At 51.5% G+C, this 18,060-nt stretch overlaps 1 protein-coding gene across 4 annotated transcripts in view; it reads right to left on the bottom strand.

Annotated features, from left to right (window-relative positions):
- Positions 1–18,060, bottom strand: part of LOC113622177 (kazrin) — a 421,388-nt gene that overhangs the window by 38,871 nt on the left and 364,457 nt on the right. The gene's annotated exons all lie outside the window — the stretch shown is intronic.

Here is an 18,060-nt window from a genome sequence, read left to right on the forward strand (position 1 = left end):
GTTTCCTGTGGCTGCCGTAATAAACTGCACAGACTGCGTGGCCTAAAGCAACAGATGTGTATTCCCTCGTAGTTCTGGAGACCAGAAGCTTGAAATCGAGGTGTCGGCAGGGCTGTGCTCCCTCGACAATCCTTCCTTGCCGCTTCCAGCTCTTGTGTCCCCAGCAAGCCTGGGTGTTCCTCGGCTGGTAGGCGTATCCCTCCCACCTCTGCCTCCGTCCTCATCCCTCTGTGTTCTTCCCTTCTCTTCTCTTACAAGGACACTTCACTAACCTGCATCTTAACTACATCTGCAAAGATCTTTTTTCCAGCTAAGGTCACGTTCACAGGTTCTGGGTGGACATATCTTTGGGGGGAGGCAGAGGGCGCTGCATCCCTACGGCAGGCGAGGGTGCGTGCAAGGGTGACATGCCTTCTGACCACTCTGGCTGCCTCTTGGAGACTAGACTGGGGACAAGCGGAAGCAGGGAGGCCCAGCCAGGGTTTTGCGGCTGTCCAGGCAGGAGAGGACCGACACCTGGAGGAGGGGGGCAGCGGTGGAGACAAAGAAGTGAATGGATGTGAGATACGCTGGAAAAGGCTGTGCCAACCAGAGGGAAGAGGTCACCAGAAACCCGCCCTCCAAATACTGAGGGGTCAGAGGCAGTTCCAGCAAGGTGTGCCCCGACCTGCCCACAGCCAGTGGTTTGTCTGCTGAGTAGGTGCCCCGGAGGGCAGAGGTGGAGGACCCAAGTCACGGCAGCTCAGTCACGCCAGCTCCCCGAGGGCCACCTCAGACCCCACACTCCAAGCACGAGTGAGCTCTAGGCACACAATTACCTGGCATTGTGGACTATACATCAGTCTCTCGTGAGTTTGGCTGACATGAGTCTATCATGAGAAATCTGCCTTTCGGAGCTAAAGAGCAGAGTGCAGGATTATAGCAAGGAAATGCCATTCCTTCCCCAGCCATCACAGCCCCCGCAACTCATATAAACTTACAAAAAAAAAAGGAATATTTATTTAATCCTTACTGTGTGTCAGCAGTATTCTAAACACTTTATATATTATTAATCCTTAAAGTAACCCTATGAGGAAGGTGATATTACTACAATTAACTATCATTAGTCCTATTTTACAGATGAGAAAACTGATGGACAGCAGTTAACTCATGCAGACAAGGTCCCTTCATACTAAAGCACCAGTCTTCAGAGGCTTAGGCCTCATGTCCCGAGAAAACAATTTAGCCAGAGCCAGGAAGGGTAACAGACAGGAAATCTGGCAGGGGGCTGGTCTCAGCCCCACCAATTGCCCAAGTGTCCCTTTAGAATCACCAGCCGTGGGACTTCCCTGGTGGCGCAGTGGTTAAGAATCCGCCTGCCAATGCAGGGGACATGGGTTCTAGCCCTGGTCTGGGAAGATGCCACATGCCGCGGAGCAACTAAGCCCGTGCGCCACAGCTACGGAGCCCGTGCACCACAACTACTGAAGCCCGTGCGCCTAGAGCCCGTGCTCTGCAACAAGAGAAGCCACCGCAATGAGAAGCCCACACACTGCAACGAAGAGTAGCCCCCACTCGCCGCAACTAGAGAAAGCCTGCACGCAGCAACAAAGACCCAACGCAGCACCCAGCCCCACCCCCCCGCCCCAAAAATGACCAGCCCCTTTCAGACAATGGCCCTCACTTCCCCGTAAGCAAGGGGCATGTTTCAAGACTTTTCCCAGGAGAACAGCTTTCCTGACAGTGACAAATGCTCAGAGTTCCATGCAAGCCAGCAGGTGCCCTCCCGCTCGAGAAGCACAGAGTTGAGTTTCTGGGGCCCTTCTCCTAGGTGCTGGAAACGCCCTGCCATGAAAAGTTAATCCAGCAGGGCTGAACTGGTTAACTGGAGACTTGGTCTAGAGATGGCTCAACATTGAGACAGGTGATAGAATTATTAAAGACAAACAAACAACCCACAGCAGCAGCAATAACCCTACCTAATCCCTGCTGTGGGGGGTGCTGTGCTTGACAACCACCACCCTAGTCCTTCCTAGAAGCACCGTGTGAGGTGGGCGGGCGAGACCTGCAGTCCCATTTCACAGGTAGGGAAACCGAGCAAGGTTAGCGTTATCTGCTCACAAATGAATCAGAGACCAGGCTGGATTCAAATCACAGACTTCTGACTCTTTTGACAAATCCTCTCCCTGCAGAATCCCCTGGGTGTGGCTGACTCTACGGCCATCAGGGTGAAGGTAGCCTGAAGGATTTGGGACTAACCCGGAAGGATCAAGGGCGTAATTGTAACCCTTTTCCTGGATTCAAGAGTGGATCTTAGTCCCTGCTCAGCCTATGAGTCTCGGCCGGTGGTTTCCCTGGACAGAAGGCTCCCCAGGAATGAGCTCCAGTTTCCTGAGGCTCTCAGCAATTGGTCCCCTTGAGCATCCTTCCCATGTTCCCCAAGATGTAGCATTGTGTTGAGTGTGTGAGACACAGAAGCAAAGGAAACAGACTGATGGGCAAGAAAAGAATTTCTGAATAGCAAAAGAACTGTTTCTCTAATGTGCCACAGGGCCTTTGCACTTACCATTTGCGCTGCCTGAAACATGTCATCCCAAGCCCAAGCACATGGTGGCTCATTCCCCTGCTTCCTTCAGGTGTTGAGTCGCTGTCACCTTTTTGGAGAGGCCTTTACTGTTGCCTCATCTCTAAAACTGCAATGCTACCAGACCTCCTAGCACTGACTATTCTCCTTACATACTTTTTATCTAAAGCTCTTTTCTCATCTGACATCATATATGTTTTGCATTTGCTTGTCTATTGTCTAGCTCCCCCTCCAACTAGCATGGGCAGGGATTTTGCTCATTTTTTCCCTGCTATGCCCACAGCATTAGGACGAGAATCTGGCACATAGAATGTGCACAATAAATATTTGTGGAAGCATTTAGAAGGGGCCATAGTGGAGGTGAGTACAGGGTGTAGAAGGGACAGGAAGGCAGAAGAGCTATAGGAGGGAGGCTGGGGTCATTGAAGGAGAGGGGAGGGTGTTCGCAAAGCTCTGGATGTGTGTGGGGACCCAGTGTGTCTGGGGAACCGTGCTCAAGTCAGCACTGCCTGAGCTTTGCTGGGAGTTGGGAAGAGGTGCTCCCAGGTGAGAAGCTGGCTGAGAGCTCTGGCCGTAGCTTGCTCAGACACCGTGCTGAAGGCACCAGGGCAGAGCAAACTTGCCTGTTTGCTTTTTTGTGTGTGCAGGACGGACCTCTGCAGGAAGGTTCAGAGGTTTTAAAGAGGGTCTACGCCTCTGTGTGGTTTCTTATGTCCTGATGCCTGTGCTGTGCCCTGCACTGGGAACCTGAAAGAAAGTAGGGTTGTTTAGCTTAGAGAAAAAAGCTGGAGAGGTTACAACCTATGTCTCCAAGTGTGGAGGGTTCCATCACCCCAGAGTCGAGGCACCAACTGTCCTCCATCCCCCATCGCTGTCAGCAATAGAAGAGACTTGGGCATACCTGGGTTTATTTAGGACAAACTTTCTAACACTTCGGTTGGGGATCCCTGCGGGAGGGCTTTTTTTTTTTTTTTTTTTTTTTGCGGTACATGGGCCTCTCACTGCTGTGGCCTCTCCCGTTGCGGAGCACAGGCTCCAGACGTGCAGGCTCAGCGGCCATGGCTCACGGGCCCAGCCGCTCCACGGCACGTGGGATCTTCCCGGACCGGGGCACGAACCCGTGTCCCCTGCATCGGCAGGCAGACTCTCAACCACTGCGCCACCAGGGAAGCCCTGCGGGAGGGCTTTTTAAACAGGATCCTCTCTCTCTACCAGCAGGCAGCTGGAGCAGTTGGCAAGAGGTCTCTGGTCACCTATGTCCAAGTCCCAGCCCCTCTACTTGTCAGCTGGGTGGCTTTGGGTGAGTCTCTTAATTTCCTGTTTGCTCACCTGTAAACGGGGACGGTGACAATACCTACTTCATAGGCTACTCAGAGAATCCAGCGAGCTAACACACACAAAGCACCTGGAACAGAGCTCAGGGTGTTAGCTGCCGTTATTACCAATGGTGGCTGAGAGTGGCAGGATCTGATGTGAGGCAGGAGGATGGACAGAAAGGCTCTCCAAAGCCCGGGGACTGTGGGGGAGGAGCAAACGTGCTCACGCAGAAGAAAGGAGCTGTAGGCGCTGGACTGACTGTGTCCACCACCCACCTTCCCGCTGCCCCTCCCCCTTCTGGACCTAAGGATGCTAAGTGGTCCCCTTCTCCCATCCTTGCCCCTGTGGGCCCAGTGTTGGCCTCGCAGAAGACAAAAGAGCCCCTGCCTTTGAAGGGTTTACAGCCAGGTCAGAAAGAAAGGTCTAAATACAAATGATGAGGGTCATTATGTTTTTTGCCTGTTCGTTCGTTCATTCATTCATTCATTCATTCAGGCAAACATTATTACTTACCTTAAGCCTGGAACCAAACTAGCACAGAAACAGAGATAACTAAAGTCTTGGATAATAATCCAAGGCAGTGAGGAGATAATAAAGGTGGTGGGGCTATGAGTAATAGGGAGAAGAAGGGGTAGCCAGAGAGAGATCATTATCCCTGGAAAGGCCTCTGGGGCCTCTCCCCAGTTTCAGATGGTCTAACAGAAATGCAACCAACCACCTCCTGAGGCCGCATGTCCTGGTGGCTGGCACTCAGTGCCCACAGAGCTGGGCCCTTGCCAGACCTCCGGGCATTTTTTTGTTTTTAATAGATCTTTACCGGTGTATAATTGCTTCACAATACTGTGTTAGTTTCTGTTGTACAACAAAGTGAATCAGTTATATGCATACATACATCTCCATATCCCCTCCCTCTTGAGCCTCCCTCCCACCCTCCCTATCCCACGTCTCTAGGTCATCGCAAAGCAACAATCTAAGCTAATCTCCCTGTGCTCTGCTGCTGTTTCCCACTAGCTAACTATTTTACATTCGGTAATGTACATATGTCGATGCTACTCTCACTTTGTCCCGGCTTTCCCCTCCCCCCTCCCCATGTCCTCAAGTCCATTCTCTATGTCTATGTCTTTATTCCTGCCCTACCACTAGGTTCATCAGTACCATTTTTTTTTTAGACTCCATATATATGTGTTAGCATATGGTATTTTTCTCCTTCTGACTTACTTCACTCTGTATGACAGACTCTAGGTCCATCCACCTCACTACAAATAACTCAATTTCATTTCTTTTTATGGCTGAGTAATATTCCATTGTATACATGTACTACATCTTCTTTATCCATTCATCTGTCGACAGACATTTAGGTTGCCTCCGGGCATTTTATAAGCAAGGAGGGAGAGAGTTTGTTCAAGTCTTGCCAGGAGGCCTGGATTCTAGAGATAAGGTGAGCACATAACCACCTTTCTCTGTGTCTGCCTTATGCACTGCGTGGGCTCTGACACTAACTGGCCACATAAACAGGGCAGGCCCCAGTCTCTGGGGCTGTCTTCTCATCAGCAAAGTGGGCATGAACTTCCTCTCCGTCTCTGAGCCAGGAGGTGTGCTCTGTCCACTAACATGCTAACATCTACTATATTTGTGCAATGCCCTTGACTCCCTCGGTGGACACGTCACTTTCTAAATAGTTTTCTAGGTTGTGACCTCTAACTATGGAACTCTTAATAAATGTATTACTTGAACCGTTTCCTGATGATCTAAGCTTTTAAAACACCACGATGGAAGTAAAGGTACTAAGTCATTATTCTGAAAACTGGTAAATAAAGGGAAAACAGTCAAGCCTTTCCTATACCAACTGTACCAGTGGGTAACCAAGCAGAAGATGGCGGGGAGCCTCTTTAAAAAGGATTCCAGCTAAGCTACTACACGAAGAAGGGGCGACAGACGAGAACACCGACCGCCCTTTCGCCACTTCTGCTGAATGTCGGGATTCAGGCCGGGCTGCCAACATCGCAAAAGAGGGCAATCAGACGGCACATGCCTCCTGAGGGGAGGACCCAACATCTCCTTTGAAGGAGTCTTGCAAAAAATGAGTAGAGAAAATGATCAAGTCTCTAGATGAACTACCAATTTGCAGGAAATTCAAAGGACAGAGGAGCATGTTGGACAGCACCATGGGGATGCAATTAGCGAACTCCAGACCCCAGGAGACCTACCAGACAAGCAACGGGGCGGCTCCTTCAACAAATAATTAGCAAGACTACGAAAAAAAGGAAGAGGAACATTTAGATTAAAAAACATTCCAACTAATTGCACTGTGTCCATCTTACTTGGATCCTGATTCTAACAAAGTTTAAAACACGAATTTATGAGTCAACTGGAAATTTGAATCATGGCTGGATAGCTAATCTTTATTTTAGGTGTGATAATAGTTTAGTGGTTATGTATTTTTTTTAAGAGTCCTTCTCTTTTATAGTGACATACTATTTATAGATGACATGATGTATCTGGGATTTTCTTCACAATAATACAGGGAGGGGGGAGTGGATGAGGGTGGGACAGAGTTGGCCACAGGGTGATGGGTACTGGGGTCAGGTCAGGGTCTATGGGATTCATTACACTATTCTATTGACTTCTGTTTAAAACTGAGATTTTCCATAAGAAAGAGAAATGCCACCAAGGCTAGCGGAGGACAGTTTTTGCCTCTGCTGAGTGCCTTGGACTTTGGTGCTTTATAAAGTTGGCTCTGGGACTTCCCTGGAGGTCCAGTGGTTAGGACTCTGTGCTTCCACTGCAGGGGGCACGGGTTCGATCCCTGGTCGGGGAACTAAGATCCCGCATGCCTCATCGTGCAGCCAAAAAAGAAAAATAAATAAAAAATAAAGCCGGCTCCTCTGTAGTCTTTCCTCTGCTATGTGGCTGACAGCTGTCCCAGCTGCAGGAGTGCTCCGAGCAGCCCCACCCAAATTCTCCTCTAAACTGCGATGGGCTTAACAGAGGCCTTGGCTCTCTGGAGTGTGTGAAAAGCACACATCACCCCAGCCCGAGCAAGGGCTGCCATCTGTGCAGAGGTCCCCAGGAGCCGTGGCTTTGGTTGTGTCTGTTCCCAGCCAGGCTTCATGCCCTTCCTGGTGCCCAGCATGCTCTGCAGAGCCGAGACAGGTTCTCAGGAAGTGTGACATCACGATGCTACCGTCGCTCGTTTCCATCGGGATTCTGGCCGTGGGAGGGAAAAGCCACTGGTGCTACTGTCAGCAGGCACCGTCTCTTCCCCACATCATCCCGGGCTGCAGCCCTGGGTCTGGTTTAAAATCGTCCCCGCCTTTGCAGACGTGCCCAGGGTGCTACCTGTGCAGTCAGAGGATGGGCTGCAGGCTGCTGCGGAAAACTGCCAACTCAGCTTGCAGCATTTATTTACTTCTGCACAGAGAAAAGCATCTGACCTCTTAAGGAAACATAAGTGAAGAATTTCCTGGCTGATTGTCTGGGGGGGAAATAACAGGAACTGAGCTAGTAACAGCCCAAACAAACAGCACGAAGTGATGACATGAAGTGGAGGCCCGGAGGGGGCGGGGCCTTGGCACTGCCTCTGCGTGTCCTCAGCCACCACTGCAACTCTGCTGTCCCTGCCCCAGGGATCCTGGGTGCACAGGGACCACTGAGGACCTGGGCTGACTCTCAGCAGTGCCTTATATACACCTTGAACTTGGAAGGCAGATGGGGCAAGGTAGAGAGATCCTTAGGCTTAGAGCTGGGTACGGAGGTTAGAGGCCCCGTGATACCCTGGGCAGGTCACATTACCTCTGATCTTTAATTCTGCCTTCTCCATGGGGTGCTTTTAAGGCTCACATGAAGTGACCTCTGTGGAGTGTTCTGCAAACAGTGAGGTGCTCTGCGAACATGGTGGGGCATTACCCCTCCTCGACAGACAGATCTCACTCCTGCACACAGCTCCGTGAGCAGCAGTGTTCCCATCTCATGGCCAAGTGGTCTTAACAGCTAGTGAGAGTCAAGGCCTCCTACTCGCAGGCTCGTCTGAGGCCTGCACTGTCCAGGGACCTGAGTAGTTCCAGCAGCCTCAGGCCATGCATCAGCTTGGGAAAGCCCCTTCCTTCACGACATTGGCAGCCCAGCGTCCAGAATCACAACCGGGTCCCAGACTCAGACGGTGAGGGCTGGACGGGTGAGGTTTGGCTCGGGTGCTGGGCTTATGGTAACGAGCTTAGGGCTGAGCCCCCAGGGAAAGCAGCTCTCTGCTTCCACAGGCCACAGCTTAAGACAAACAAAGCTTCCAGATCCTCATTACATCTCATGGGCAAAACAGTCATTTTATTAAAAAGGGTAAGAGGAAGGAGGCGATTCCTCTGCTCCAGACCCCAGCAGGAGGGACTCCCCAGCTGGCCGGTCCTGTTCTCATGGGCCACCTCTGCACAGGGATCACCTCTGCACCAAGGTTGGATGCCGGCTCCGTCCTGTGCTGCCGTGGGGGGACCCAAGCCTGGAGATGCACATGGAGATGCTATGAACTGATAACTCCATGGCGGGGGGGGGGGGACTTTTTATGCAAATTGAAGCCGAGGAGTTTACCGGGCGCAGCAATCAGATTTGTCAGCAAGCAGTAACACGTGGGGAAGCAGTAGCTCTGTTCCCAAACAATCTCCTCTGCTTTGGAATTACCCACTTTCAGGGCCGCTTAAACATCTGCTGTGAAGGCAGGCGGGCAGGCGAGGTAGCTGCCCCTCAGAGCAGAAGCCCGGGGGAACAGGGGAAGGAGGGAGGTCTCCCACCACCCACCCGGCGCCTGTGTCTCTCCAGCGCTCTGCCCCAGGACCTCCCTCCTTCTCCTTCTGAGTCCAGACGCAGGCGGCCTGCGCAGCAGCGATGCCCCAGAGAGAGCCCTGGGCTCGAAGCACAGCTAACCCACTTCCCGGCAGAAGGCTCGGTGCTTCGATGTTCTCATCCATAAATTGGGGCCACAACGTCTAGGCCTCATAGTGTTGCTGGGACAGTAAATTCCGAGCTAATTAAAAACACTGCTGGATTTGGAGCGCCAGCTCCGGGTTCAAATCCTAACTCTGCCGCTCACTAGGGAGAGTTTTCTCCACAATAAATGAGGCTAATTATACTAATAAAAGTAGTTACCATGTATGGGCTTGTACCATGGGTTGCGAGCATTTTGCACATATTAACGCATTTAATCCTCATGGCAACCCCTGGGGGTAGATGCAACTGCCCTTCCCCCTTCACAGTTGGGGGACCCGGTGCTGCCGGCAGAGTGATGGCGGGTAGCATGCCTGGGTTCATGCCAGGACAGGGACGGCCGGGCTCCAAGACCACGCCCTGCCCAGCCTCCTCAGGTAACTCTCAGGGTTGTTACCAAAGGCTGCATGAGTGCCTGCAAGTTCCTCGCAGGGGCTTGGCCTCTAGAAGGCACTGAGCAAAAATATAGCTATTGTTGTTATTATTAGTGATATCATTTCTTCCCTGGAAGTTTCTAGAACTGCAATCCCTGGTACTTCCTACCCTTCTTCCCTGCTTTTTCTCCTTAGCACTGAATACCAGCCAGCATACCATTTATTTTACTTATTTATCTTGTTTATTGCCTACTCCACACCCCGAGTAGAGTGTCAGAATGTCATCGCTGTGAGGGCAGGAATCTTTGTCTCTTTTATTAACTGTGGTATCCTTGTCACCTAGAACAGTGCCCGGTACTTCGTAGGCATTCGATTAATATTTGTGGAATGAATGAATGAATGATCATCACTGCCTCACTCTTTCGCCGACCCACCAGATTCTGCAATGACACCTGGGCAGTCAGCCCTGGGGACTGGGAGAGATATGACAGGGAAGAGGAAAGGGCAAGACCCTGCCCTACTGTGAGGGGTCACAGGCACGCAGCCTGCCCTGCCCTGCCTAGATTTTTCTTGCTGACACCCAGTCCAATCCAAGCAGTACTGAGGAAGCAGCTACCACGAGCGAGGCACCTGCTAGGTCACCTGCAGACCTCAGCGGGGGGCAGAGGGCTCGTTCCTTCCCTCAGCCCAGCGAAGACCCAGCTCAAACGTCCCGTGGCCCGGAAGCCTGGGCCAACCACCTCCAGTCCTATTCCCAGCTTTTGGAATCCTATTTGTTTAAACAAGATGCTGGATGCAAGTGTTTCGTAGACTCTGCTGTGTTTTACTTTTTTTTTTTTTAGCATTTAAATATAATTTATTCTAATCATTTTCTATATTTGTATACATTTTTGCATATACTTGTAATCATATCCGTTTGTCTTACAATTTTTTTTTTTTACATCTTTATTGGAGGATAATTGCTTTACAATGGTGTGTTAGTTTCTGCTTTATAACAAAGTGAATCAGTTTTACATATACATATGTTCCCATATCTCTTCCCTCTTGCGTCTCCCTCCCTCCCACCCTCCCTATCCCACCCCTCTAGGTGGTCACAGAGCACCGAGCTGTTCTCCCTGTGCTGTGCGTCTGCTTCCCACTAGCTATCTATTTTACGTTTGGTAGTGTATCTATGTCCATGTCACTCTCTCACTTTTGGTTTTTATCTGCGAAGAGTTCGCTGGGACCCTGGGCTGGCCAGCGGGTAGGGATGGCAGAGCCCTGCAGCACCCCAAGTCCCACGGCAGTGACATCTGTCCCTGAGCACAGCTCACGGGCCCAGGGCTCCAGGTTCAGACCTCCAATCCTCCAGCCACCCTAAGACCTACCTGCCTGAATGTCCACCAGAGCCCAGCCACGTGGTAAAGCACAGGGAAAGTAAAAAATGCAAGTACCACCAGGGGCTGCTGGGATGTCTGTCCCAGCGCAGAAGGGACAAGACAGCGGGTCACTGGCTTCCTGGCTGCCGTGGTGCAAACACCAATCCTCTTCAGGTTAAAATGTAAACCCAGAAGGAAACGGGAAGGGGTGGGCAGGACTCTGGCTAACTGGGGGCGCGGGGAAAGTGGGACGGAGTCAGGTCAGAAGGAGGGACCACAGCACCGACAGATGGCGCCTGCCCCCCTGACTGTACTGCAAACCCTGGCGGTTGCTCAGAACCAGGTGGATTGGACCCCTAGGGGCCGGGTCCACACCCAGCAACTGACAAAGGCAAAATCTGTAGAACGGATTAAAAACATGCTTTTCCCCAAATAACACCAATGATGATTTTAAATAAAGTGCACCTGTAAAACTCCTAGGGCGTTTTTGTGCCTGAGAACCTCCTACGCTCTGGGACAAGGGTCGGCCGTGGTCCTTGCATCTTCAGGCTGGCCCTGGCTTGCATGTTCTCCTCAACATATAAGAGGCTGCAAGGTCTCAAGGGAGTGATCTGGACATATCTACCTCTGTATCCCCAGTTCAGAAGAATAAACACCATTAATAACAGCAATCATGAAAACTGGACCCGTACGCCTGGTTCCTGCCCCCAGTGAGTGCGTTTTAAGCGCCAGGCTCTCTGTGTTAGTTTAGTCACCTCTCAGCGCCACTCTGGCTGGTAGGTACTATTGAGTCACATTTTACAGATGCAGAAACCAAGGCACAGGAGCTACGTGACTTGGATGCCAAAAAGGGCAATGCTGGAAGTATCTCTGACCTCAGACTTAGTTTCCCCTGAAATCGACTTCGAAGAGAAGCAGTCTCATTTTCTTGAAGATGGCGAACAAGGTTACCAGAAGCCTACTACACGCCTGGCCAGGGGATCCACGCAGGTTAGCTTATCAAATTCTCAAAACGACCAGAGCTAAACTTTATTGTTCCCATTTTACAGGTGAGGAAACTGAAGTTCTGAAAGATCAAGCCACTTATCTGAGACCATGAACAGCCAGAAAGCAGCAAAGCTGAGATGAAGACCACGTCCCGTGGGCTCTGGAGTCCGTGTTCTTTCCATTACATGTTAGTATCTGCACACTGCCCAGGCCCTTCCCATAGAGTTTGTCCTCAGATCTAGGAAGCCAGCAGGTACAAGATGCACCAATAGTCCAGGGGCCACCAAGGAAGGAAAAACACCGCCAATTAGTCTGACACATCACTTGGGGGGATGCACCCTGATTTCAGACCAGCTAAGATTCAAAAAGCGTGCACGTCAGAATCAATGAGATACGGGAACTTCTCATATGACCCCTGCAACAACCTTGTGAAATCACTGTGATTGTGCAAATGAGGAAACTGAGCCTTAGCCTGGCTAAAGGATTAGCTCAGGGGAATTCCCTGGTGGTCCAGTGGTTAGGACTCTGTGCTTCCATTGCTGGGGGCACAGGTTCGATCCCTGGTTGGGGAACTAAGATCCTGCATGCTGCACGGCATGGCCAAAAAAAAAAAAAAAAAAAAAAAAAAAGGATTAGCTCAAGATCACACAGCTCAAAGGAGGTTGAGTCTGGACACGATCCAGGGACTGGGAAGCTTGGCCCCAGGCCTGTCTACTCGTACCTTCCACAGCACTCAGAACACAAGAGCCTCAGAGGAAATGTCCTTTAAAGGGGAGAAGGAAGGAACGAAGGTGGGCTTCCTTCATTCCTCCCCCAGCAGGGCTGGGAGCCTAGGCTTGCGGCCCGTAAGCTGATGCCACCAGCCAACGTGTAAGCCAGGGACATTTAGGGACAGCTCCTGGAGCAGACCAGGTGAGGGGACACCGCGGGTGACATCTGGGTGCAGTGGGTGAACACCTACTTCCATGCGACGGAGCCAGCGCAGCAGGCAGGTGTGTTTTATGTAAAACACACCTGCAGGAACATCGTCTGACTGCTGAGGGGAGTGAGTGTGTGTGTGTGTATGTGTGTGTGTGCATGTGCGCTGATCCTGAGCTGAGTGGCCAGGAGAGGCCAACGCTGTGACACTCAGGCAACGCCCATGACAAAGGACACCCCCCACTTCCACAGCTCCCTTTATGCTAGAACTTGAGGGTGGACGGCACTGCCCAAAAACAACCCAAAAAGGGTGCGATGATTTGGGTGGTCCTCACATGGCCAAACCCATTGGACAGAATGGATTTCGTTCTGTCGATTAACTTCTGCTGTGTGTGGGGTTTTTTTTTTAAGCATTTCTTAATTAAAAAAATTTTTATTTATTTTTGGCTGCATTGGGTCTTTGCTGCTGTGCACGGGTTTTCTCTAGCTGCAACGAGCGGGGGCTACTCTTCGTTGTGGTGCACGGGCTTCTCGTTGCAGTGGCTTCTCTTGTTGCAGAGCATGGGCTCTAGGCGCCCGGGCTTCAGTAGTTGTGGCATGCGGGCTCAGTAGTTGTGGCTCACGAACTCTAGAGCCCAGGCTCAGTAGTTGTGGCTCACGGGCTTAGTTGCTCCGTGGCACGTGGGATCTTCTGGGACCAGGGCTCGAACCCTTGTCCCCTGCATTAGCAGGCGGATTCTTAACCACTGTGCCACCAGGGAAGCCCCTGCTGTGTTTTTTAAAAACAGCTTTATTGAGGTATAACTGACATAGAATGAACAACCTATACCTTATTTAAAGCACAGAATTAAATGAGTCTCGATGTATGTATAGACCCATGACACCACCAACACCAGATCAAAACAGTAAATATACTCATGACCCTCAAAAGTTTGAATGGATATTGCCTCAGGCCCCCAAACTAAGTCACCAAGCACCTCTGCTAATCTGGATAATAGAAACGGAAGCCGCTAACAGGTACCGTGTGCTCCATTCACACAGCACTGGCGCTTCTCATTCGACACGCAGAATCCAGAAAAGCCCCGGAGGGTGCACACACCACCCCCGTTATCCCCGAGGGAGGAGGCTGCAGGCTGACCAAGCGCCAGGCGGCCTGAGTCCAAATCCCAGCTCTGCCCCTTCCTGGTGTGGCCCTGGGTACCTTCCTTTACTCCTCGGGGCCCGCCCCCGCTTACCTGAGGGAAACTAGAGCACCCACCTCACAGGTTCTATGGTGAGGATTCAAGGAGTGACACCCGCTTAAAGAGCTCAGGACAGTGCCTGGCACGTGGCAAGTGCTGCATGTGTTAGACGAAGAAGATGATGACAGTGGTGATGGTGATTTTTAGTTTTGAATGGGGAGAACAGGTTCCAGGAAGTTAAGTGACTCGCCCAAGGTCATTCAGAGAGCAACTGGCCAAGAGGCTTTAAATCAGGTGCTCCTGACCCTGTGCTGTCCTCCCTAGGACATGAGAAGCTCACAGCCCGATGCAACCGGATGCCCTGGCCTCTATGGCTGCAGAGCTGCCGGCCCCGGCACAAACAGACCGGGCGACAGTGTCAGGAGGTCATGTGCACAGGTCTCTCTCTGCAAACTCGACTGAACCCATTCTGACTCCTTTTCAACGTGCTGGGTCCTCTCAAACACACCAGGTACGTCTTGACCGGAACAGGGGACATCTGAGACCCATCTCTGGGCCCCTCTCCTCCCACACCTTGGCAGAGAATTCCTGCCCCAGATGTGTCATCTGTGACCTCCAGAGGCCGCGGTCGGGAGAGGGAACAGCTCCCACCGCAGCAGTTGGTTAGGATTTCAGCTTTGTTGGACGAAGCGGGAAACCGCAGGAAGAAACCACTTCCCATCCTAAATTGGCCTTCAGTGGGACAGACAGGGATCCTCATGGTCCTCCTGAATGATGACTAACATCGTGGGAAAATGCTGCATCCGACAGAGGTCGACCCCGGAGGCTGGGAGCCCACCAGCTGCTGATGGAGGTGCGAGGCTGAGCTTGGGGTGGAGAGAAATCGGGGCAGCTAACCAAACCAGAGCGGAGGCTCAATTCATCCAGCCATGCTGGGGGCCAGGCTCCGCCCTCTGCTGTCTGTGTGTTCCATCACAGTCCTGGGTCACTATTCTCCCCTCTTACAGATGAGGAAACTGAGGCCCAGAGTCACCAGCAACTCTGCCGAACGTCACTGAAAAACTTCCCTGCGTTTGGGGAAGCTGGAATTTGAATCCAAGTGTATGTACCATCAACCCAGACACACAACACAATGCTTACCCCTCACCACCACCCAGCTTCTCTGTAGAGAGGCAAACAATACGCAGGGCTAAATATTTTCACGTTTACTACATGGCAGGGGCTGGGTCAGGTCCTTATATTCTCAAAGACTCCTCCCGACAATTCCCGGGAGAACGAACCCTGTTTTCCAGATGTATCACCAGAGGCTCAGTGCCCCTGCGGCCCAGCTGGAAGTGAGGCACTCCCGGGGGGGGGGGACACTGGGCTGTGTATTATTCGGTTCCTCTTGCTGCTGTAACAAATGAACGCATACTTAGCGGCTTAAACCAACACAAATCTATTCTCCTATGGTTCTGGAGGTCAGCGTCTGAAATCGGTTTCCAGGACCAGAATCAAGGAGCTGGCTCGTGGCCCCTCCTCCATCCTCACAGCCATCAATGGAGCACCTGAAAATCTCTCTCTGATTCTGAACGTCTGTTTCCGTGATCACATCTTCTCTCCTTCCTCTGACCCTCCTGCCTCTCTCTTACAAGGACCCTTGTGGTCCCACTGGACCACTGGATAATCCGGGATAATCTTCCCATCTGTAAAGTCCCTTCTGCCGTACAAGGTGACATATTCACAGGTTCCAGAGATTAGAATGTGGACATCTTTGGGGGGCCGTTATGCAGCCTACCACATGCTGGTATTGCTGTGCCCCCATCAGCACCCCCAGGGCCTAGACAGACAGGCAGGAAGGAGTCAGTCTGGACAGGGCAGACTGAGGGTGTCCTGCATCCAAAGGAAAGGCCCAAGGGGAGCAGGGTGTGGGGTAGGGAAAGCCAGGACAGGGTGCCCACAAGGCTCTAGTCCAGGCCTGGCTCCGGCTAGGGCTACATCCACAGGCTTGGGGCTCATTCCTCGAAGAGCAGAATTACTTTTAAGTTCTAAAAATACCACCTCATTGTTAAACAAACACCGGGGCTCTTGTGAAATAAAGCAACAACATGAAAGGCCTGGCAAGGGGGCCCCGAGATCCTGATCTGCAAGCAGATCAGGGCAGCTCCCTCCACTGGAGCAGCCAAAGCCATTTCCGAAGTCCTCGTCCTCTTGGATCTCAAGGCCAAGGTCAGGCTCTGGATGGCAGCCAGCGCCTGGGGCTGAAGGCATGGGATGGGAGGAAATTCTGAAGAAAGGGAGTAAACAAACACTTGTGGAGTGCCTTGGGGGGAGGGGCCTTCACATGCTACCCTGTTCTACCCTCTGACAAGCCTGCAAAGGAGGCATTTTTATGTCCATTGTCCTAACAGTAAAATGAAAGCTCAGAGAGGCAAAGTCACTTGCCTAAAGTCACACAGCAGTAAGACCTGGAATTCCAACCAGCTCCAGCTGACTCTAGGACCAGTGCCCTTTTGACTTTACCACCCAGATTGCTGCCAGGTTCAACACACTAACTTAACAAATACGTGTTTTTGTTTTTGTTTACGTCTTTATTGGAGTATAATTGCTTTACAATGTTGTGTTAGTTTCTGCTGTATAACAAAGTCAATTAGCTATGCGTATACATATATCTCCATATCCCCTCCCTCTTGAGCCTCCCTCCCACCCTCCCTATCCCACCCCTCTAGGTGGTCACAAAGCACCCAGCTGATCTCCCTGTGCTATGCGGCTGCTTCCCACTAGCTATCTATTTTACATTTGGTAGTGTATATATGTCCACGTCACTCTCTCACTTCGTCCCAGCTTACCCTTCCCCCTCCCTGTGTCCTCAAGTCCATTCTCTACGTCTGCATCTTTATTCCTGTCCTGCCCCTAGGTTCTTCAGAACCATTTTTGTTTTTTAATTCCATATACATGTGTTAGCATACGGTATTTGTTTTTCTCTTTCTGACTTAATTCACTCTGTTCACTCTGTATGACAGACTCTAGGTCCATCCACCTCACTACAGATAACTCAATTTCGTTTCTTTTTATGGCTGAGTAATATTCCATTGTATATATGTGCCACAACTTCTTTATCCATTCATCTGTCGATGGACACTTAGGTTGCTTCCATGTCCTGGCTATTGTAAATAGTGCTGCAATGAACATTGTGGCACATGCCTCTTTTTGAATTATGTTTTTCTCAGGGTAATAACTACTTGTTGACAGTTGCTCCCAGCAGGATTCAAGGTGGTTGAAAGTGCAGGTTCCTTGAGCCCAGTAGCCTGGGTCTGAATCCAGGCTCACTCAAGCTGGGGATCTTTGCCTCTCTGTGCCTCAGTTTCCTCATCTGTAAAGTGGAGCCAATGAAAGCACCTGACTCCTGGGGTGTTGTGAGGATTTACCGCATGAAATCAGGTACAGTGTTTGGGCAGGAACAGTGCCACACCCCAAGGAAGCCGAGCGTCCCACCTACTCCAGCTCTCCAGCGTCTCCTCCATCCTCTGGCTGTTTTCCCACTAGAAGTTAGCAACATCCTAATTATCTTGAGGCTGATACAGAGAGACAGAGCCGAGAGGGCCCAGGCCCCCAAACTGCAGCTAATCCCCAAGCCTGCGCCAGCCAATCTTTGGAGCACCTTTTAGCCACAAAACCTCAAAACCCATCAGTGGACCAGTCAACTAACGGCTGGGGAATGCCCACCTCTGGCTCTGCCCCCTGCTGGCTGGGGGAGCCTCTGGGGCAGTTCTGGTCCTTGGGGGAGCGAGGACAGGGTAAAAGAGTCGGACGGGATCCAAGCCCCACCTCGTTCCTGAGTGCAGATCCACATTTCCACTTCCTGTCTACCTCATTCCAAACTAAACACGCTTAACATCTGGCTCACTAGTGGACAACAATTTACTGTGTGCTTAGCCTAAGGTGCCATGTCCCAAATGCCTTACACACATTACTGCATTAATAATCCCCCTGAGTTGGAAAGTACTACACCCAATTCACAGATGAGGAAGCTGGAGCCAAGAGAGGTTAAGTAACTTGCCCAAGGCCACACAGCAGTGAAGTGGCCGAGCTGGGATCTGATGAGGCCTGCCTGATGCCTTTGCTCTGCGAGGCCCCCCTGGACCTCAGGTGCCCGGGGTCCTGGTCAAGCCCTGAGGCTCTGCGTCCTGCTGCTAACCCCCAGCTCAGGCCCTGGCCACACATCCTCCGGGGGCTGAGCCCAGAGAGCATCCGTTTACTCACCATCCATTCTCCCAGCACAGCTTCACCAAGGACCCGCCGCCTTCTAACTGTGTGCTGCCGGGGACAGAACAGCACTTAGCCAGACACCACACCCCTGTCCTCCCACAGGTGACAGCAAATAGCTAAGAGCCCCAATACAGAACACTGTC

Source organism: Aethalodelphis obliquidens, unplaced genomic scaffold (assembly GCF_003676395.1).
Source record: "Aethalodelphis obliquidens isolate GAN/ISIS:26980383/991018 unplaced genomic scaffold, ASM367639v1 scaffold9, whole genome shotgun sequence".
NCBI lineage: Eukaryota > Metazoa > Chordata > Mammalia > Artiodactyla > Delphinidae > Aethalodelphis > Aethalodelphis obliquidens.